Consider the following 22,682-nt stretch of genomic DNA (forward strand, 5'->3'; position numbering starts at 1 on the left):
AAAATTGCTAATCCCTTGTGTTATTGCCGTGTGTTTTAGTATAAATTACTTAGTTTCTTATTTTGTTTTGTTTTCTTGGTTTAGGTACTAGTGCATGACGCGGAGCTCTCAAACCGTGCATGCACACATATTGGATTTCAACGACGATTTTGAACGTGATTTGAGAAGAAAGAGGAGGCATCCCGAACCTAGTGAACCTAGTTCAAGTTCAGAGGCCGAATCTGAGTTTGAAGAAGTGGAAGAAGAAGTTATGGCAGCAGACAATCGGACCATTAAAGAGCTTTCGGCCTCGGGGTTGACAAATGCCGCACCATTATGCATTCAATACCCCGCGGCTGCCCAAGGCAAGACCGACGAATTTGAGTTGAAGTCAAGCTTGTTGCACCACATTCCGAAATACCATGGGCTTTCCATGGAAGATCCCAACAAGCATCTCAAGGAGTTCGAGGTTGTTTGTTCGAGCATGACACCCATCAATGTTGACGGGAGTATTTTGATGATGAAGGCTTTTCCATTCTCACTTTTGGAAAAGGCGAAAGATTGGCTTTACGAGTTAGCACCCGGAACGGTTACATCTTGGGATAGTATGAAAAGAGCGTTCTTGGAGAAGTTTTTCCCAACTTCAAGAGTCATTCTCTTGAGGAAACGGATTAGTGGCATCCAACAAAACCCAGGTGAATCGTTTCCTTCTTATTATGAACGTTTTAAATCACTTGTTGCTTCTTGTCCACAGCATCAAATGAAGGAGGAGCTGCTCATTCAATATTTCTACGAAGGACTCCTTCCCATGGAACGCCAAATGCTTGATGCCTCGGCGGGAGGAGCGTTGGTGGATAAGACTCCGGGGGCTGCAAAAGTTCTAATTGCCAACCGAGCACATAATGCACAACAATACGAAGGTGTTGGACAAAGAGACCCCCCACGGCCACAAGTGAATGAGGTAAGTTCTATTCCCGAAATTCAATCCCAGTTAGCTAACCTTACTTCTATTGTTTCTCAATTGGCCGAGGGAATGAAGATTCATGGACCAAGTGTGTGTGGCGTGTGCTCTATGCAAGGACATGCTAACGATCAATGCCCTCAGTTGATTGAGAATGGGGGTTGGGAAGCTGCCAATGCCGTGGGGTTTGGGAACCAAAATCAACCACGCCATGATCCATACTCTAATTCCTACAATCCGGGGTGGAGAGACCATCCAAATTTCAAATGGCGGGATCCTCAACAACCCCAACAACAAGGAGGATTTAGGCAGCAACCACCGGGCTTTTATACAAAGCCATTCGTCCCCAATCAAAACCAAGTGCAAACCGCCCCACCAACCTCAGGTACGTCTTTGGATAATGATCAAGTTGTTAAGTTACTTACTACTTTGACGCAGGAAGTACAAACTCAAAATAAGGAGAGACAAATCCAAGACAAACGGGTGGACAATTTGGAGAAGCAAATGGGTCAAATTGCCGAATTCATGGGGCAAATTAGAGAACAAGGCAGATTGCCTAGTTCAACCGTTGTGAACCCGAAGGGAGGATTTGAAACCGCTAAGGCCATCATGTTGAGAAGTGGTAAACAGGTTGGAACGGACTCAAATACATCCAAATCGAGTCAAGACGAGGAGGACAAGTTGCTGCAAGAAGAAGCACAAGGAGCAAAGCCCACGGCCAAGGATGACCAAACCTTGCCGCCACCCTCTAACCCTCCTAAACCGTCCCCAACCACCAAGGTAAGTCCAAATTCGACTTTTTCTAGTTCTATTCCACTGAATGTGCCCTTTCCTGGCAGGTTTAGGCAATCAAAGAAGGAAGAAGCCGAGAAGGACATTCTAGAGACCTTTCGGAAAGTTCAAGTCAATATCCCGCTCCTTGATGCGATTAAGCAAGTCCCGAGGTATGCTAAGTTCTTAAAAGAACTTTGTACAACAAGGAGAAGGATTTCGAACAAAGAGGTGGTCCAGGTAAGTGAAAACGTCTCTGCTGTGTTACAAAGGAAATTACCCCCTAAATGCAAAGATCCGGGTAGTTTTACAATTCCATGCGTTATTGGTAATACTAAGTTTGAACAATGCATGTTAGACTTAGGGGCTTCGATTAATGTTATGCCATACTCAATTTATGCATCTATGAACTTAGGTGAGCTTAAAAATGATGGTGTGATAATTCAATTAGCCGATCGTTCTAATGCATACCCAAAGGGTGTTTTGGTGCAGGTTGGTAATTTGATTTTTCCAGCGGACTTTTACGTGCTTGACATGGAGGATTCACCCCATTCTACCCCATTGCCGATTCTATTAGGGAGGCCCTTCATGAAAACAGCCCGCACCAAGATAGATGTGTTTAAAGGAACTTTAACGATGGAATTTGATGGGGAAGTCATTGATTTTAATCTTTCTGAAAGTATTAAATTTCCTAAGGACGATCATTCTTGCTTTTCTATTGATATAATTGATGATTTGGCGCAGGATTTTCTCGATTGTTTGGAGAGGGATACACTTGAAACGACAATTGCACAAGGAATTGGGCACAAAAATGGTGTTGCCGTGCCTAGAAGTGAGGATGAGGCCGAGATAGTGGCTGCCCTTGAGTCACTCCCTCAACACCATGGTAAGCCTTCTAACCCAATTTCAATTCCAGTTTCCACTAATAAGATGTTACCCTCAGTGATTCAGGCACCCGTACTTGAGCTTAAACCGTTACCCGATCATTTAAAGTACGTTTTTCTGGGAGACAACGAGACATTGCCCGTCATTGTCTCTTCATCACTCACGGCCATAGAGGAGGAGAAGTTGATCCGAGTGTTGAAAGAGCACAAGACGGCCATTGGGTGGACTTTGGCCGATATTAGGGGAATTAGCCCAACTACGTGCATGCATCGCATACTTCTAGAGGAGGGGGCTAAACCAACTCGAGAGGCTCAGCGCCGTCTCAACCCTCCAATGATGGAAGTTGTGAAAAAAGAGATTATCAAACTTCTCGATTGTGGAGTGATTTATCCGATCTCTGATAGTCGTTGGGTGTCACCGGTGCAATGTGTTCCAAAGAAGTCCGGAGTGACCGTGGTGAAGAATGCCGAGAATGAGCTTGTGCCAATGATGCGAAATAGATAAGCACTCAAATTAAACCCTCTTTTTGTCAAATTGTAGCAAAGATGTAAGTAGGGATCGTTCTAGACCGGGGATTAGGAGGGATTGCTAAACGCTTGGAAACTGACTTAAACACTCAAAAACAAAGTTAAAAACACTAAACTAGACTCAAAGAATGCAAAACTAAAAGTTAAAACACTTAAACAAACCTAAAAACCAAAACAGCAACTAGAAGGCTCAAAACTGCCTAAAAACCACTTTCTGGGCAGTTTTGAGCACCTACACTAATTTGGACGAAATTTGATGAAAACTTGAATCAAAATACTTAGAAACACAAATCAAAACACTTTCTAACTAATCTAAGACTTCAAATTAAAGGGGGATTTTGTTGTGACGAAAATTAAACTAAAGAAAACAGATTGGAAATAGGGCAGATTGTAAAAACGATTTTGGTGAAATAGATAGTTAAAAGGCTAGTTAGGAGGTTCTTCTCCACACATGTCACACTTGCAAACAAAACGATTTTCAGTTGTTCTTCCGATAAACTATGAATACTCAACGCCCCAAGTTAACCGTGAATTGCACTAATTAACCCTCAGTTTTTCCACAAGTTATTAAGTTGGATGATTGCATACGACAACCCAAAACATTCCCTACAAGTTCCCTACATGAATTGCATAATAGAGATACAAGCAAGAATCATTACGTTCTATGAAAAACATAAGCATTGACGAAGCATTTGTTACTATGAATTGCATGAAACTTATGCTAAGAATTCATTCAACGCGATCGTTTTCAAGCGATCTTCACTACTTGTGATTATAAGATTGTAACTATTAGGTGAAACTCCCTCATAATCTAGCATCATATTCATGCATGAAAACTAAGCGTGCACTCTCAATCAACATACACAAATAAGTTATCACTCAAATAGATGAACGAATTGAATCCATAACTTATGAAATAACAACTGAATGTAATCGAATCAAATTGCAAGCATGTACATGGTTTCGAATCACCCCCCAACTAAGGGGGTTTAGTTCCTCATACTCACAACACAAAGTTTATTGAATTGAAACATCGAAGACATAAGAAAGATTACACCTAAAATGCCAAAGAATTCCACTTTGAATTCTGCACAGCAAGCTCCTCTTCCTTCTTCTCCTTGCTGCGGCAGAGAGGGTTTAGGGGATTTTTGGGTAGTTTTGGATGATTTTGGACGAGGGAGAATGGTGGAAAAATGTCTAGGATGGGTGTAGGGCACGGCTAGGAAGGTTTGGGGTCAGAAAATATGGAGTTGGGTGAAGGTTGGGCTCGGCAAAGGTGAGGGACAGGTTCTGGCGTGAATGGAGTTTTCTGGATGTGTTTTTGGGTTTTGAAAGGTAGATAGGATAGTATGGTGGTGCGGCAAGGTGTGGGAATGGTTTATGGAGGTGGAGAATGGTGTATGGATGTGTGGAATGGTGCTGGAATGGATGGAAGCTGCGGCAAAAGGTGGGAAAGGTTGCTGGAATGGGTGGTGGCGATTTCTGATTTTTAGAATGGGAGGTGAATGATCTGTGCGGCCATGTTTATGCTTGCTATATGATTTGATTACTTCTAATTGCGTTTCATAAGTTGTGAATTCAATTTACTTATCTACAAGAATTAAAACTGATTTGTGTATGTTGGTTGAGGGTCGACACTTAATTTGCATGCATGAATTTGATGCTAGGATATAAGGAAATTTCACCTAATCGTTATGGACTTATATTCATAAGTAGTAAAGGTTGATGATCTCAATCGCGTTAAGTAAATTCTTGGCATAAGTTTCATGCAATCATAGTAACAAGTGCTTCGTCAATGCTTATGGTTTTCATAGAACTTAATGATTCTTGCTTGTATCTCTATTATGCAATCATGTAGGGGACTTGTGGGGAATGCTTTGGGTTGTCGTATGCAATCATCCAATTCAATAACGTTAGGAAAATCTGAAGGTTAATTTAAGCGGACCTAATTAACTTGGGGCGTTGAGAATTCATGGGTTATTGAAAAGCAATTGGAAATCATTTTGAATGCAAGTATAACATGTGTGGAGATGAACCCCTTAGCTAGCTTTCTATCCATTCAATTCAATCAAATTCGTTTTAAAATCTGTTTTGATTTACAAGTTTATGTTTTGTTTTCAATTTCGTAAAAACCAAATCCCCCTTTGTTTTCAAGTGTCAAATTAGTTAGAGAGTGTGTTAGTTTGTGTTTTTAAGTGTTTTGAGTCAAGTTAAAACCTATTTTTGTCAAAATCTTGTTTAGAGTTCAAAACTGCCCAGAAAGTGGTTTTAAGGCAGTTTTGAGTGTTTTTGTGTTATTTTGAGTCTTTTGGTTTGTTTTGGTGTTTTAAGTTATAATTTTACATTCTTTGAGTCTAGTTTAGTGTTTCAAACTTTGTTTTTACGTTTTTGAGTCAGTTTTCAAGTGATTTAGCAATCCCTCCTAATCCCCGGCCTAGAACGATCCCTACTTACATACTTACTACAATTGATAAAAAGAGGGTTAATTTGAGTGCTAGTTAATATCACATCAGTATGAGCATATGGTGTGACTGGTTCTCGCGTCTAAGTAGTAGCATTCCTTTCATGAGATCATATACATGCTTATTAAATTCAGAAAAAGCTTTCCTTGTTATAACATATGTGAGCATTCGTTTTCATATTTACATCAATCTTCTCACGTATAACTAGTATAGGGTGTGTAGTCAGAAAATCTGTGTGAAAATTGAGTGCATATCTAGTAAGGAATTGAGCAAATTCTCTAAGGCATGTTACTACATTCAAAATCATGTTTTAATTGGTTAAATGTGAACTAATACGTGGTGGCTTTAATTAAGTATATGCTTGTGTAAAGATGACTAAAATCTGTGGGGATAACAATCTTTAACATGTCATGTGCATTGGAAATCCCTGAGGCAAACGTTGGAAGGCTTAGGTTGTGTTTTGGTTAGTTTGTTTCGTTTTGTTTTCCTTCTTCTGTTTGTTTTGCTCGAGGACTAGCAAAAGCTAAGTGTGGGGGAATTTGATAGGAGCATATTTATGCGCCTTAGTTAGCTAGTTCTTATGCATTTTTGTTATGTTTTCTTCGTCAAAGTAGTCTTTTAAGCTACTTTCATGTGTTTTCAGGGTTAAAGGACATATTACACGAAATGATGCAATTTGGAGCTTTTGGAGCAAAAAGTGAGCTGGAATGTGGTATATGCAAATGGAGCACGAGGAATGGACGAGTTTGAAGGTTAAAGAAGCTTAAGAATGAAGAAATGAAAGTGATGAACTAAGAATTCGGAATTGGAAACCAAAGTTTCTAAAGTTGGAAGTTTCTATTCTTGGAGGTTTCCAATTTCGAGAGTTTCTATTCTCGGCTTTGGGCTTTTGGATGACCCATCTTTGCCTCTTGGACCTATGCCGCACCTAACCCTAACCCTAGCCCACTTAATCAGCCGCACCTAGGCCTTGTTCACATGAAAAAAAAATCTGATTACTTACCCTAAGCCCATGCCGCACCTAATGTTCTAGAAACCCTAGCCGCACCTAAACCCTAGCCCATTTGTCTAACCTGATTTCTTTAGGGTTTGGCTGCCTATATATATGTGTTTTACCTCCCTTGGCCGAAGAGCACCCTCTCCATATTCAGAAATTCGTCCAAAACCCTATTTCCCATCTTGCCGCACCTTTCCTTCATTCCAGCCGATTTCTACCACCATTCTTCATCTCCACACCTTCCACACAACACCCATACACCATCCCCAAGCCTTGCCGTGCCTTCCCACCCCCATCACCACCTTGTGCAGCCACCATTGGAGGAGGAAGAAGTAGTGCCGTGCATTCCAAAGGAGGAAGACACCTTGCACATGCAATCTGCCATTAGTGGAGTGTTTGGAGTTCTTTCTTTCTTTGTTTCTGTTTTCATGTTTAATTTAAATTGTTGTTCAATTATGTTAGACATGTGGAACTAATTTCCTTTTAGTTAGAGGTGAATTTGAAGCCATGGACATATGTTTTATATGATTTGATTTCTTCCAATTATGATTTCAGAAATTGTGAATGTGATTTACTTATCTATTTGATTGATAACTTGTTTATGTATGTGGGTTGAGGGTCGACACTTAATTTGCATGCCTAAACTTGATGCTAGGATATAAGGGAATTTCACCTAATCGTTATTAACTTATATTCATAAGTAGTGAAAGTCGCTAGTCACGATTGCGTTAAGTAAATCCTAGGCAAGAATAACATGCGTATCCCATAGTTATGAATGCCTCGTCAATGCTTATGATGTCCATTGAACTTAATGATCTTTGATATGTGTCTCTATCATGCGTATTCCATAGTTAGGGTCCTTGATAAGAATAATTTGGTTGTAATGCGTATTCCATTCAATTCAATGAATCTAGGGAAATCTGAGAATTAATTGGTGCAATCTAGTTAATTTGGGGCATTGTCATTCATGGTTTGTTGAAAGAGTAATTGGAGATCGAGTTGTATGCATATGTTCATGTGTGGATAAGGAACCCTCTAACTAGCTTCTCACCATTCTATTTAATCACAATCTGTGCTGCTTTACATTTGTTTTTAAAGTCTGAGTTTTAAAGTTTTAATTTCGTCAAAATCATTCCCCCATTTATTTTAAAGTGTTAGATTAGTTAGAAATCCATTTAGTTGTGTTTTTAAGTGTTTTGAGTCAAGTTATAATCCAAATTCGTCCAAACTAGTGTTAGGTACTCAAAACTGCCCAGAAAGTGGTTTTAAGGCAGTTTTGAGCCTTTTAGTTGCTGTTTTGAGTTTTTAGTTTGTTTAGGTGTTTTAAACCCTAGTTTTGCATTAATTGAGTCTAGTTTAGTGTTCTACATTATATTTTTATGTTCTTGAGTCAGTTTTACATTGATTAGCATCCCTAGTTAATCCCCGGTTAGAACGATCCCTATTTGCTCATATACTACAATTGTCATCCATAGGGTTTAATTTGTGTGTCAAGTTAATTTTCACATCAAGGACTCGAGGCATTCCAAACCTGGCAAAAATGTTAGACTTCACAAAATCTGCAACCACTTTAGAATCGTTAGTCCGAGTGGCTTTTGCTTCCACCCATTTGGAAACATAATCCACCATCAACAAGATATAGAGAAAACCATGTGATGAAGGAAAAGGACCCATAAAATCAATGCCCCACACATCAAATATTTCAACAGAAAGTATAGGGTTTTGTGGCATTTGATCCTTAGCACTTATATTACCCATTGGTTGACAACGATCACATGTAAGGCAAAATGTCCTAGCATCCCTAAAAATGGTTGGCCAATAAAACCCACATTCTAAGACTTTAAGGGCAGTGCGTTGGGTGCCAAAATGTCCCCCACATGCATATGAATGACAGAATGTTAAAATAGATTGAAACTCAGATTCATTCACACAACGTCGTACAATCTGATCGGGACAAAATTTCTAAAGGTATGGATCATCCCAAACATAAAACCTAGCATCCTTTTTAAGCTTATCACGTTGATTCCTATTAAGTGTGCTAGGGATATGTTTAGACACCAAAAAGTTCACTAAATCTGCATACCAAGGCTCACTTACCTGGACCGACAGTAGTTGCTCATCGGGGAAGGTTTCAGAAATTGGCGATGCTTCCTCATGCACCATTCAACTTAGGTGGTCAGCCACCACATTCTCCACGCCCTTCTTATCCCGAATCTCAATGTCAAACTCTTGTAGAAGCAACATCCAACGAATTAGTCTAGGCTTGGCCTCCTTTTTCGTGAGCAAATACTTGAGAGCTGCATGATCAGTAAAGATAATAACTTTAGTACCAAGTAAGTATGATCGGAACTTATCTAATGCAAATACCACAACAAGTAATTCTTTTTCAGTGGTTGAGTAATTTAATTGAGTATCATTTAGTGTCCTAGATGCATAATAAATAACATGAGGTTGTTTGTTCTTTCGCTGCCCCAAAACAACACCAATCGCATAGTCCGAAGCATCGCACATCAACTCAAATGGAAGGCTCTAATCTGGAGGTGTGATAATAGGAGCCGAAGTGAGAGCTTCCTTTAAGTGCTTGAATGCCGTGGAGCATGCCTCATCAAACTCAAAAGCCACCTCTTTTTGAAGTAACCGGCATAGTGGCTGTGCAATCTTGGAGAAATCCTTTATGAAACTCCTATAAAAACCTGCGTGACCAAGAAACGAACGAACCTCTCTAACCGAAGTTGGAGAGGGTAAATGACGAACAAGGTCTACCTTAGATTTATCCACTTCAATGCCTTTTTCAGAAATAATATGTCCTAGAACAATACCTTGCTTAACCATGAAGTGACATTTTTCCCAATTAAGCACAAGATTCGTTTCAACACAACGTTTCAAAATTAAGGTCAGATTATTCAAGCAATGATCAAATGAATTACCAAACACGCTAAAATCATCCATGAATATCTCAATAATCTTCTCCACATAATCAGAAAATATACTTACCATGCAACGTTGAAATGTCGCAGGGGCATTGCACAAACCAAATGGCATGCGCCTATATGCAAAGGTGCCAAATGGGCATGTGAAGGTTGTCTTTTCCTGGTCCTCTGGAGCTATCACAATTTGGTTATATCCAGAATATCCGCCAAGAAAGCAATAGAATTGATAACCGGCTAACCTTTCTAACATTTGGTCCAAGAATGGCAAAGGAAAGTGATCCTTCCTTGTCATGGCATTTAACTTCCTGTAATCAATACAAACACGCCAACCGGTCACAACACGAGTGGGTACAAGCTCTTGTTCTTCATTCTTCACCACCGTGACTCCGGACTTCTTTGGAACAACCTGCACAGGTGACACCCAACGACTATCAGAAATAGGATATATAACACCACAATCAAGCAATTTTATAACCTCCTTTTTGACTACTTCCAACATAGGTGGATTAAGGCGACGTTGAGCCTCCCGAGATGGCTTGGCTCCCTCCTCCAAAAGGATGCGATGCATGCACTTGGTGGGACTAATGCCTTTAATATCCGCCAAGGTCCATCCAATGGCAGGTTTGTGCTCCTTTAACACCCTTATCAACTTGTCTTCTTCTTGGGCCGTGAGTGAGCTAGATATGATGACGGGTAGTGTTTGATCTTCTCCCAAGAAAACATACTTCAAGTGACTAGGTAATGGCTTCAACTCAAGTGTAGGTGGCTGCACAATGGATGGAAGTAACTTGTTAGCCAAAACCGAATCTAAAATTGAGAGTGGAGACTTACCAGATTGTGAGGGCAATGACTCGAGGGCCGCGACCATTTCACACACTTCACCACAAGGGGGCACGGCACTAGGGTCAAAATCCATGCCGTAGGTTGTATGGATTCCCCCACACTTGTTTCTTGCTCCTATGCCGTGCACTAAGGCTATTTCAAGTGCATCGTCGTTCATTCGATCCAAGTGTACCTGTGCCAAAGAATCAACAATGTCAATAGCGAAACAAGAATGGTCTTCCATCGGATATTTAATGGTTTCAGAAAGATTAAAACGAATAATGTCCCCATCAAACTCCATGGTTAATGTTCCCATAAACATGTCTATCTTTGTTCTCGCTGTTTTCATGAATGGTCGGCCTAGCAAGATTGGCAATGATGGAGCATGGCTCAAGTCCTCCATTTCTAAAACATAAAAATCTGCTGGAAAAATAAGATGATTTACCTGCACTAAAACATCCTCAAGGACTCCCTTGGGATAAGCGTTAGAACGATCGGCCAATTGAATTATAACGCCATCTTGTTTTAACTCACCAAGGTTCATTGATGCATAAATGGAATATGGCATAACATTAATAGAAGCACCTAAATCTAACATACATTGTTCAAATCTAGTGTTTCCAATTACGCATGGGATAGTAAAACTCCCTGGATCCTTACACTTTGGAGGTAACTTTCGTTGCAAAACTGCGGATACATTTTCACTTACTTTCACAACTTCTTTGTTTGAAATTCTTTTCCTAGTTGTGCATAACTCTTTTAAAAACTTTGCGTACCTAGGCACTTGCTTAATAGCATCAAGTAAAGGAATGTTTACTTGGACTTTTCGAAAGGTATCCAAAATGCCCTTTTCACTTTCTTCCTTCTTCGATTGTGCAAATCTGCGAGGGAAAGGAACATTGGGCAGATTAGTGTTCGAAATCACAACATTTGGGACATTCTTACCTGAAGTGGACGGATGGAATGTCTTAGGTGGCTGCGGCATGGGTGGTCACGCCATCCCTGATTGTATGTATTAGAGAAAGGATCACCCCTTGGTTGGTTTTGATTCCCATAACCCACAGCATTGGCCAATTCCCACCCTCCATTCTCAATTAATTGAGGGCATTGATCAGATTGGTGTCCTTGAATGGAGCAAACACCACAGATTGTAGTTCCTTGCGGTTTGGGGCCTTCAACCAACTGCGATAACATAGACGTAAGGTTAGCCATTTGGGATTGCAACTCAGAAATAGAACTTACCTCATTTACATGATGTGGTCGTGGGGTGTATCTTTGCCCAACACCTTCATATTGTTGTGCATTGAGTGCTCGATTAGCAATGAGAGTTTTGGCATCCCTAGGTGTCTTGTCCACTAGAGCTCCTCCCGCGGATGCATCCAACATTTGCCGTTCAAGTGGTAAAAGACCTTCGTAAAAATATTGAAGAAGTAGCTCCTCCTTCATCTGATGCTGTGGACAAGAAGCAACAAGTGATTTAAATCGTTCATAATAAGATGGAAAAGATTCACCTGGGCTTTGCTGAATTCCACTAATCTTCTTTCGAAGAAGAATGACTCGTGATGTCGGGAAGAACTTCTCTAAGAAAGCTCGCTGCATACTCTCCCACGATGTGACAGTTCCGGGAGCCAACTCATACAACCAATCCTTGGCCTTTTCCAACAAAGAAAAGGGAAAAGCCTTCATCTTCAATATGTTGCCATCCACGTTCACTGGTGTCATACTCGAGCATACTACTTCGAACTCCTTCAAATGCTTAATGGGGTCCTCCATTGATAACCCATGGAACTTGGGTATATGATGTAGCAAACTTGACTTCAACTCAAATTCATCGGTCTTCTCAGGGGCTGCCCTAGGGTATTGGATGCAAAGAGGGGTTGCATTGGCCAAACCCGAGGCAGAAAGCTCCTTGATGGTTTGATTGTCGACTGCCATGGTTGGTACTTCTTCTTCAAACCTTGCCGTGGCCTCCTCTTCAACCTCAACTTCTTGCTCTTCTAATTCAGGTTCGGGACTAGGAGGATTAGACTTGTGCAATTTCTTTTTCCTTCTCAACGTCTTCTCAAAATCACCGTCAAAGTCGAAGATATGCTCACGAACAGGTTGTGAGCTACGGGTCATAAGCTAGTACCTGCACACAAGAACAACAAGGTTAGTAACCAACTCACTAGACTCGGCACAAGTAAGAAATTAAGGTGCCTATGCACGGCACAAAAACAAACACACACACACGGTGTACAATTCAAAAACAAAACAGAAAACGAAGCAATTCAATTAAGACTCAAGACAAGGGATTAGCAACTTTGCTAATCCCCGGCAACGGCGCCAAAATTTGATGTGAAAATTATGTTGACACACAAATTAAACCCTATTTGTGACAATTGTAGTAACGATGTAAGTAGGGATCGTTCTAACCGGGGATTAACTAGGGGTACTAATCACTTGAAAACTGAATTAGAAATGCAAAAACAAAGTTTAAAACACTAGATTAGACTCAAAGAATGCAAAACTAACGTTTAAAATACTAAAACAAACCAAAAACTCAAAACAGCAACTAAAAGACTCAAAACTGCCTTCAAAACACTTTCTGGGCAGTTTTGAGCACAAGCACCAAATTGGACGAATTTGGGTTTTAACTTGTACCAAAACACTTAAAACATAAACCAACACACTTTCTAACTAATCTAGGACTTCAAAACAATTGGGGATTTGATTTGGACGAAAATAACTAAATGGGCAGATTGTGAAACAAAAACAGATTGTAAGATAAAATTGTAATGAATCAATGGATGATGGAATAGCTAAGGGGTTCTTCTCCACACATGAAATATATGCAACCTAAATCGATTTCCAGTTATCAAATTAATAAGTTATGAATCTCGACACTCCAAGTTAATTAGGTCCGCTTAAATTAACCTTCAGATTTCCCTAGAATCATTGAATTGGATGAATATGCATCGCAAACAAATTATTCCTAACAAGTTCTCTGTATGAACAGCATGATAAAGATACAAGTTAGAATCATTACGTTCTTTGGAAATCATCAGCATCGACAAGGCATTCGTAACTATGAAAAGCATGATACTCTTGCCACGAATCTACTTAACACGATCGTGACTAGCGATCTTCACTACTTGCGAATATAAATTCATAACGATTAGGTGAAACAAACTTATATCCTAGCACCAAATTCAAGCATACAAATTAATCGTGCACTTTCAATCAACATACAAGAATAAGTTCTAAATCAAACGGTTAAGCGAACTGTATTCACGACTTATGCAACGATAACAGGAAGTAATCAACTTATTTCACATATATAATCATGGTTTTGAATCCACCCTTAGCCAAAACGAATTTAGCCAATCATACTTAAAGCAAAAAAAAGATTACATGAATTAGACATTGAAATATAAGATAGAAAACACCTAAAATCGTTCAACAACTCAGATTGAAAAGCCAAACAATTGTAGAGAATCTGTCCCCTTTGTTGCTTGCGGCAGATTGTATGGTGATGCTTCTTGGATTGTTTTGATGACGTAGAATGGAATTTGGGGGTTGTAGAGGCACGGCAAGGGGTGTAGGATGAGTGTGGATGAGTGTTTGATGGGTGGAAGATGGTGGAAAGCTCGGCAAGAATGGTGGAGGGGTGCGGCAGATTATAGAACTAGGGTTTCTGGAATTTTGAATGATTATAGCAGCTGGTAGTTCGGCCTAGGGGTTAAAACACATATATATAAGCACTACAAACCCTAGGGCAAACAGATTAGGGCCTCTAAAACCCAAATCCATCAGAAATTAGGTTAAAACAATTAGAATTTAAGTGGGAAAAGGGCCTAGGGTGCGGCTGGTTACTAGGGTAAAGGAATGGGCCTTCTAGAATGCCTTGCAAGGCAAGGAAATCAGATTTCTAAAGCCCTAGGTGCGGCAAGGGTTAGGGGGGAAAGGCTAGGTCATCTAAAAGCCCAAAGCCAAGAATAGAAACTCTCGAAAATGGAAACCTCCAAGAATAGAAACTTCCAACTTTAGAAACTTTGGTTTCCAATTCCGAATTCTTTGTTCTTCACTTTCATTTCTTCCTTTCTTAAGCTCCTTTGACCTTCAAACTCGTCCATTCCTTGTGCTCCATAAGCATACACAACATTCCAGCTCAATTTTGCTCTAAAATGCTCCATTTTGCACTTATTTGCATCCTTTGTCTCTAAACCTGAAATTGCATGAAACTGACTTTAAACATTGAAATAACTCAAGAAAAACAACATAAATGCATGAGAACAAGCCCACTAAGTCACATAAATATGCTCCTATCAAAAACCTAGCATCCTTTTTAAGCCTATCACGTTGATTCCTATTAAGTATGTTTAGACACCAAAAAGTTCACTAAATCTGCATACCAAGGCTCACTTACCTGGATAGACATTAATTGCTCATCGGGGAAGGTTTCAGAAATTGGTGATGCTTCCTCATGCACCATTCGACTTAGGTGGTCAGCCACCACATTCTCCACGCCCTTCTTATCCCGAATCTCAATGTCAAACTCTTGTAGAAGCAACATCCATCGAATTAGTCTAGGCTTGGCCTCCTTTTTCGTGAGAAAATACTTGAGAGCTGCATGATCAGTAAAAATAATAACTTTAGTACCAAGTAAGTATGATCGGAACTTATCTAATGCAAATACCACAGCAAGCAATTCTTTTTCAGTGGTTGAGTAATTTAATTGAGCATCATTTAGTGTCCTAGATGCATAATAAATAACATGAGGTTGTTTGTTCTTTCGCTGCCCCAAAACAACACCAATTGCATAGTCCGAAGCATCGCACATCAACTCGAATGGAAGGCTCCAATCTGGAGGTGTGATAATGGGAGCCGAAGTAAGAGCTTCCTTTAAGTGCTTGAATGCCGTGGAACATGCATCATCAAACTCGAAAGCCACCTCTTTTTGAAGCAATCGGCATAGTGGTTGTGCAATCTTGGAGAAATCCTTTATGAAACGCCTATAAAAACCTGCGTGACCAAGAAACGAACGAACCTCTCTAACCGAAGTTGGAGAGGGTAAATGACGAACAAGGTCTACCTTAGATTTATCCACTTCAATGCCTTTTTCAGAAATAATATGTCCTAGAACAATACCTTGCTTAACCATGAAGTGACATTTTTCCCAATTAAGCACAAGATTCGTTTCAACACAACGTTTCAAAATTAAGATCAGATTACTCAAGCAATGATCAAATGAATTACCAAACACGCTAAAATCATCCATGAATATCTCAATAATCTTCTCCACATAATCAGAGATCATTAAGTTCAATGGAAATCATTAAGCATTGACGAGGCATTCATAACTATGGGATACGCATGTTACTCTTGCCTAGGATTTACTTAACACAATCGTGACTAGCGACTTTTACTACTTATGAATATAAGTTAATAACGATTAGGTGAAATTCCCTTATACTCTAGCATCAAATTCATGCATGCGAACTAAGTATGCATCCTTAATTAACACACAAGAACAAGTTATCAATCAAATAGATAAGTAAACCACATTCACGATTCATGAAATCATAATTGGAAGAAATCAAGTCATATAAAACATATGATCATGGCTTTGAATTCCCCTCTAACTATAAAGAAATTAGTTCCTCATGTTCGCAAATAAACAAAGATAAATAACTTTAAACATTGAAACAAAGATAGAAAACACCTAGAAACGCTCCGACAATCCAACGTCTTGAATGGTATACACGGCTCCAAGTTGTCTTCCTTCTTCTCCTGGCAAACTCACGGCACAATGAGGGATGATTGGTGAATGGTGTAGTGAAAATCTGGTAGAGGGTGGTGAATGAAAGGGTGCGGCAAGGCCTTGTATTTATAGGCTGAAAATCCCCTCTCCTAGGTAGTCAAGGACAAGGTTTTAAAGGCCTAATCTGCATAGGATAATAATGATAGGAGCATATTTATGCGCCTTAGTTAGCTAGTTCTTATGCATTTTTGTTATGTTTTCTTTGTTAAAGTAGTCTTTTAAGCTACTTTCTTGTGTTTTCAGGTTTAGCAGACGTATTACATGAAATGATACAATTTGGAGCTTTTGGAGCAAAAAGTGAGCTTGAATTGAAAAGGACATGCTTGGAACGCAAGGTTGGGATGGAATTGAAGAGTTGAAGATTTGAGGTTTCCTACTTGAAGTAGGAAAGCTAAGCCTAAAAGTTTCCATTTTGGGTCGATCTTTCCTAAATCGGAATTGGCAACCAAAGTTTCTAAAAGTTGGAAGTTTCTATTCTTGGAGGTTTCCATTTTCGAGAGTTTCTATTCTTGGCGTTGGGCTTTTAGATGACCTAAACCCAAATTTCCTTGTGGACCTTCAACCCATGCCAAACCCTAGGGCCTAATCATCTAAAATCTGCCATGTTAAACCCTAGTCCATTTCTCCTAAACCCAAGCCGCACCTAACCCTAGCCCATTGTTAAAAATCTGATTTCATTAGGGTTTCTAAGTGCCTATATATACCACCCTTACACCCTAGCCGCATACATCTTCTTCCCTCTTGATAAAATCAGAAAATCATCACCCAAAACCACCTTGCCGCAGCCACCATCACCCAAAACCACCTCTTGCCGCAGCCTTTGATCCATTCCAGCCACCATCCTCCTCCTTTAGACACCATTCCACATCTCCATAACTCTTTCCCACACCTTGCCGCACCACCCTACCATCCTAACTCCCTTCTAAAAACCAAAAACACATCCAGCAACTCCATTCACGCCAGAACCTGTCCCTCACCTTTGCCGAGCCCAACCTACACCCAAATCCATATTTTCTGACCCCAAACCTTCCTAGCCGTGCCCTAAACCTATCCTAGATAGTTTTCCACCCTTCTCCCTCATCCAAAGTCATCCAAACCATCCAAAAACCCCCTAAACCAACTCTGCCGCAACAAGGAGAAGAAGAAAGAGGAGCTTTCTGTGCAGAATTCAAAGTGGACTTCTTTGGCATTTTAGGTGTAATCTTTCTTATGTCTTTGATGTTTCAATTCAATAAACTTTGTGTTGTGAGTATGAGGAACTAAACCCCCTTAGTTGGGGGGTGATTCGAAACCATGTACATGCTTGCAATTTGATTCGATTACATTCAGTTGTTATTTCATAAGTTATGGATTCAATTCGTTCATCTATTTGATTGATAACTTATTTGTGTATGTTGATTGAGAGTGCACGCTTAGTTTTCATGCATGAATATGATGCTAGATTATGAGGGAGTTTCACCTAATAGTTACAATCTTAGAATCACAAGTAGTGAAGATCGCTTGAAAACGATCGCGTTGAATGAATTCTTAGCATAAGTTTCATGCAATTCATAGTAACAAATGCTTCGTCAATGCTTATGTTTTTCATAGAACGTAATGATTCTTGCTTGTATCTCTATTATGCAATTCATGTAGGGAACTTGTAGGGAATGTTTTGGGTTGTCGTATGCAATCATCCAACTTAATAACTTGTGGAAAAACTGAGGGTTAATTAGTGCAATTCACGGTTAACTTGGGGCGTTGAGTATTCATAGTTTATCGGAAGAACAACTGAAAATCGTTTTGTTTGCAAGTGTGACATGTGTGGAGAAGAACCTCCTAACTAGCCTTTTACCCATCTATTTCACCAAAATCGTTTTTACAATCTGCCCTATTTCCAATCTGTTTTCTTTATTTTAATTTTCGTCAAAACAAAATCCCCCTTTATTTTAGAGTCTTAGATTAGTTAGAAAGTGTTTTGATTTGTGTTTCTAAGTGTTTTGATTCAAGTTTTCATCAAATTTCGTCCAAATTAGTGTAGGTGCTCAAAACTGCCCAGAAAGTGGTTTTTAGACAGTTTTGAGCCTTCTAGTTGCTGTTTTGAGTTCTAGGTTTGTTTAAGTGTTTTAAACTTTAGTTTTGCATTCTTTGAGTCTAGTTTAGTGTTTTAACTTTGTTTTTGAGTTTTTAAGTCTGTTTCCAAGTGTTTAGCAATCCCTCCTAATCCCCGGTCTAGAACGATCCCTACTTACATCTTTGCTACAATTTGACAAAAAGAGGGTTTAATTTGTGTGCTTATCTACTTCGCATCAAATAACATACAATCCTATAAGGAAAACAAGTCAAAAACCCAAAGGGATTGGGAGATAAGGTGCAGCACAAAGAGTGTGAAAAGATAAGGTTTCTAGAAACCAAAATCCCAAAGGAAATAGGTGAAAACTCACGGCAAGAAGGATGGTTTCTAGAAGGAAATACAAGGCAGATTTTTAGGCTTCTAGAAAGGTTCCTAGGCGCCATTTTTGTAGGATAAGATTAGGTCTTCTAGAAATCTGATTTTAAGCATCCTAATCTAGTTAGAAACCCTCCTAAGTGGCTGAAATGTGGATAGTTTAAGATTAGGATAAGATAGGATAGGATAAGGTTTGTTTGGATAAGATAAGCTAAGATAAGGTTATGGATAATGTTTTGGATAAGATCCTTCTCTTGAGCTGATTCATTGGCTTTAATTCTTCTTCTTCATGTAGGAAACCTTGCTTGAGTAGGAAACTTCATTCATCTAGGAATCCATCTTCAATTAGGACTCCTACATTGATTAGGAATCCTTCTTCAATTTGGAATTCTTCGTTTAAGCCCTTTCCTTCTTCAACTAGGAAACTTTGTATCTTCAATTCTTCAACTTTGAAACGCCTTCCTAACTTCATCAATTCCTCAAATTCGTCCATCCCTTGTGCTTCATGTGCATGAACTTCATTCTAGCCCAATTTTGCTCTAAAGTGCTCCAAATTGCATCCTTTTGCTCACTTTGTCTCTAAAACCTGAAAACACATGAAAATAGCTTAAAAGACTAACTTAACTAAGAAAACATAACATAAATGCATAAGAACTAGCTAACTAAGGCGCATAAATATGCTCCTATCAAATTCCCCCACACATAGCTTTTGCTAGTCCTCGAGCAAAACGAAGAAACAAAACGAAACGAAACAAAAATAATCAACACATAACCTAAACCTTCCAACGTTTGTCTCAGGGATTCCCAATGTACATGACATATTAAAAATCATCATTCCCATAAATTTTAGTCATCTTCACATTTAAGCACATACTTAATCATAGTCACTACGTACTAGTTCACATATAACCTTTTAAAACATGATTTTGAATGTAGTAACATGCCTTAGAGAATTTGCTCAATTCCTTACTAGATATTCACTCAATTTTCACACAGATTTTCTAACTCCACACCCTATACTAGTTATATGTGAGAAGATTGATGTAAATATGAAAACTAACGATCACATATATATATAACAAAGAAAGCATTTTCGGGAGTTAATAAGCATTTAGATATGATCTCATGAATGGAATGCTACTACTTAGATGCGAGAACCAGGGATATCATATGCTCATACCAATTCCAAACTCCACATATTGAAACACATAACAATCAAGATGGAAGCAAAGGGTTGTAACGGGGCTAAGGTATTGGCTAACAAAGAAAGGTAAGGATAAACAAACATTCTTAAAGAATAATAAGCAAAGTAATGAAATTGACACTTAGAATTCACTTTTGCATGCAAAAAAATGATTTTGAAACACAAGGGGAAGACTCATGCAACACTTAGGGCCAAATTCAAGCTTTTTGGACCCTTTCTTCAACAACCAACACTTAAGAGCTCATTTTCACATCTTTTTCAACTCTTTTTCATACTTTTCACATTTTTTCTTCATTTTTTTCTTTTTCTACGAATTTTTTCTCTTTTCTTTTTCTAACCCGTGCCCTCCTACTTATTTTGGCACACAAAATTTTCCTTCCCCCACACTTAGTTTTCTGCACAATGTTGATCAAAAGGAATTCCCTCTAAGTCATGCTTTATTATCCTTTAAGAACAAGGGTATGGATAGTCCTAATCTAGGCTAGGTAAGGATAATGTGGCTAACAACAAAATAGGCTAAATAAGGCTCAAAGGGGCTAATCCTACAAAAACAAATGCATGGGTTGAAGGCTTTTTGGCTCTGGTGATAACTACTAAGCAACTTCATCTTGTTAGTTATGCTAATCAATTGTTATGCTTTGAATGAAATAGGTATGAGTTCTAATATTTGGATCTATAATGATGATACGCCTTCTAAGTAGCAACCAAGCAAAGAATGATGAGATCATGCAACAACTTTAGAAAACAACAAATTCACAGATTATTAACTCTCCAAATAAACGTTTAGGCTCAAGTCTCACAGGGTTGTAGCATTAGTTTGAGTTCCTTCCTTCAAGCATGTTACAAAAAACTGATTTTTTTCCTTTTTGATTACATGTGAATTCATAAGTTATAACCACAACCAAGCATAAACCAAAGAGTAAATCAACCGTCCATCCATGTTTATAACTCTCTTTAACAGTCATGCAATTAAAAACCGAATCCTCATCATTGTGTGGGAAGGTACTCTACGACACAAACAAACAAAAACAACTTTAAAACGACTCTTTTTTTTGGTTTTTTCAAAAACTTTTTCTATTTTTTTCTTGAATTTTCGGATTTTCTGGTAAAGCCACATAAAAACACATCAAAACATTCTAAAAACACTTAAAAACAATGAAAAACAACCTTTGAAATGTTAGGTGGTAAAATCCTACGAATTTTTACATAAAAACACTTTGTTTACCCCCCCACACTTGAACCAAACATTGTCCTCAATGTTTCAAACATAGACTCACACAAAAACAAGCAAATAACACAACTAGCAAACATGACAAATATGGCAAAGTAAAAGCAATAAAGAGTAGGGTTTAGAAACGCAAATCTGATTATGATGCCGGAGCTTCCTAGGTCTTCTTTATTCGCATGGGTTGCCTCCCAAGAAGCGCTTGCTTTAACGTCTTCCAGCCGGAAGATGCTTCCAATCAAGCTGGAATAGGGCCCACGGGTTGGAGATTGACTTCCTCCACGGTTTCCTCCTCAAAAGGTGTGAAATATGGCTTCAAACGATGTCCATTGACTTTGAACTCTTGTTGCGTCTTCAGACTTTGAATTTGAACTGCACCATGCGGAAAAACATTAGTAACAATAAAAGGTCCAATCCACTTAGAACGCAACTTACCTAGAAATAACCGGTCATGGAATGCCTTCGTTTTCTCTTTGTAAATACGAGAGTTCTCGTAAGCTTCATTCCTAACTTCCTCAAGCTCGTTCAATTGAAGTTTCCTATGAAGACCTGCGGCATCAATGTCCATATTAAAGGTTTTGATAGCCCAATGTGCTTTATGCTCCAATTCAACCGGAAGATGGCAGGGTTTCCCATAAATGAGTCGAAATGGGGACATTCCAATTGGTGTTTTGTAGGCCGTACGATACGCCCATAATGCATCATTCAAGCGCAAGCTCCAATCTTTCCGGTTAGGCCCTACAGTCTTCTCCAAAATCTGCTTGATTTCTCTATTTGACACCTCCGCTTGCCCACTTGTTTGAGGATGATAAGGTGTTGCCACCTTATGCGTGACACCATATTTCTTGAGTAGCGCTTCAATGGTGCGATTGCAGAAATGAGAGCCCCCATCACTTATAAGTACCCGCGGCATTCCAAACCTTGCAAAAATGTTAGTCTTAACAAAATCTGCAACCACTTTAGAATCATTAGTACGGGTGGCTCTTGCTTCCACCCATTTCGAAACATAATCAACCGCAAGTAGAATATAAACAAAACCATGAGATGAAGGAAAGGGACCCATGAAATCTATGCCCCACACATCAAAAATTTCAACATTAAAGATGGGACTTTGCGGCATTTGGTCTTTTGGTCCTATATTTCCAGTTCGTTGACAACGATCACATGCAATGCAAAAAGTTCTAGCATCCTTAAAAATAGTAGGCCAATAAAAACCACATTCAAGTACTTTACGTGCAGTCCTTTGAGTGCCAAAGTGACCTCCGCATGCATAAGTGTGACAAAAGTTTAAAATAGATTGAAATTCAGAATCATGCACACCTACGAATGATTTGATCAGAGCAATATTTCCATAAATACGGATCATCCCACACATAATTTCGTGCATCATACTTAAGTTTATCACGTTGGTTTTTATTGAACTCACTTGGAATGACTTTAGATGCTAAATAATTAACTAAATCCGCATACCATGGCATACTAACCTCAATGGACATCAATTGCTCGTCCGGGAATGTCTCTGGGATCGGCACAACCTCTTCTTCATGCACCAAAAGGCTTAAGTGGTCAGCCACAACGTTCTCACTTCCTTTCTTGTCTCGGATTTCGATATCGAACTCTTGGAGAAGAAGCATCCATCGAATAAGCCTTGGTTTAGCCTCCTTCTTTGTGAGCAAGTACTTCAACGC

Source organism: Malus domestica, chromosome 15 (assembly GCF_042453785.1).
Source record: "Malus domestica chromosome 15, GDT2T_hap1".
In the NCBI taxonomy this organism is placed as follows: Eukaryota; Viridiplantae; Streptophyta; class Magnoliopsida; order Rosales; family Rosaceae; genus Malus; species Malus domestica.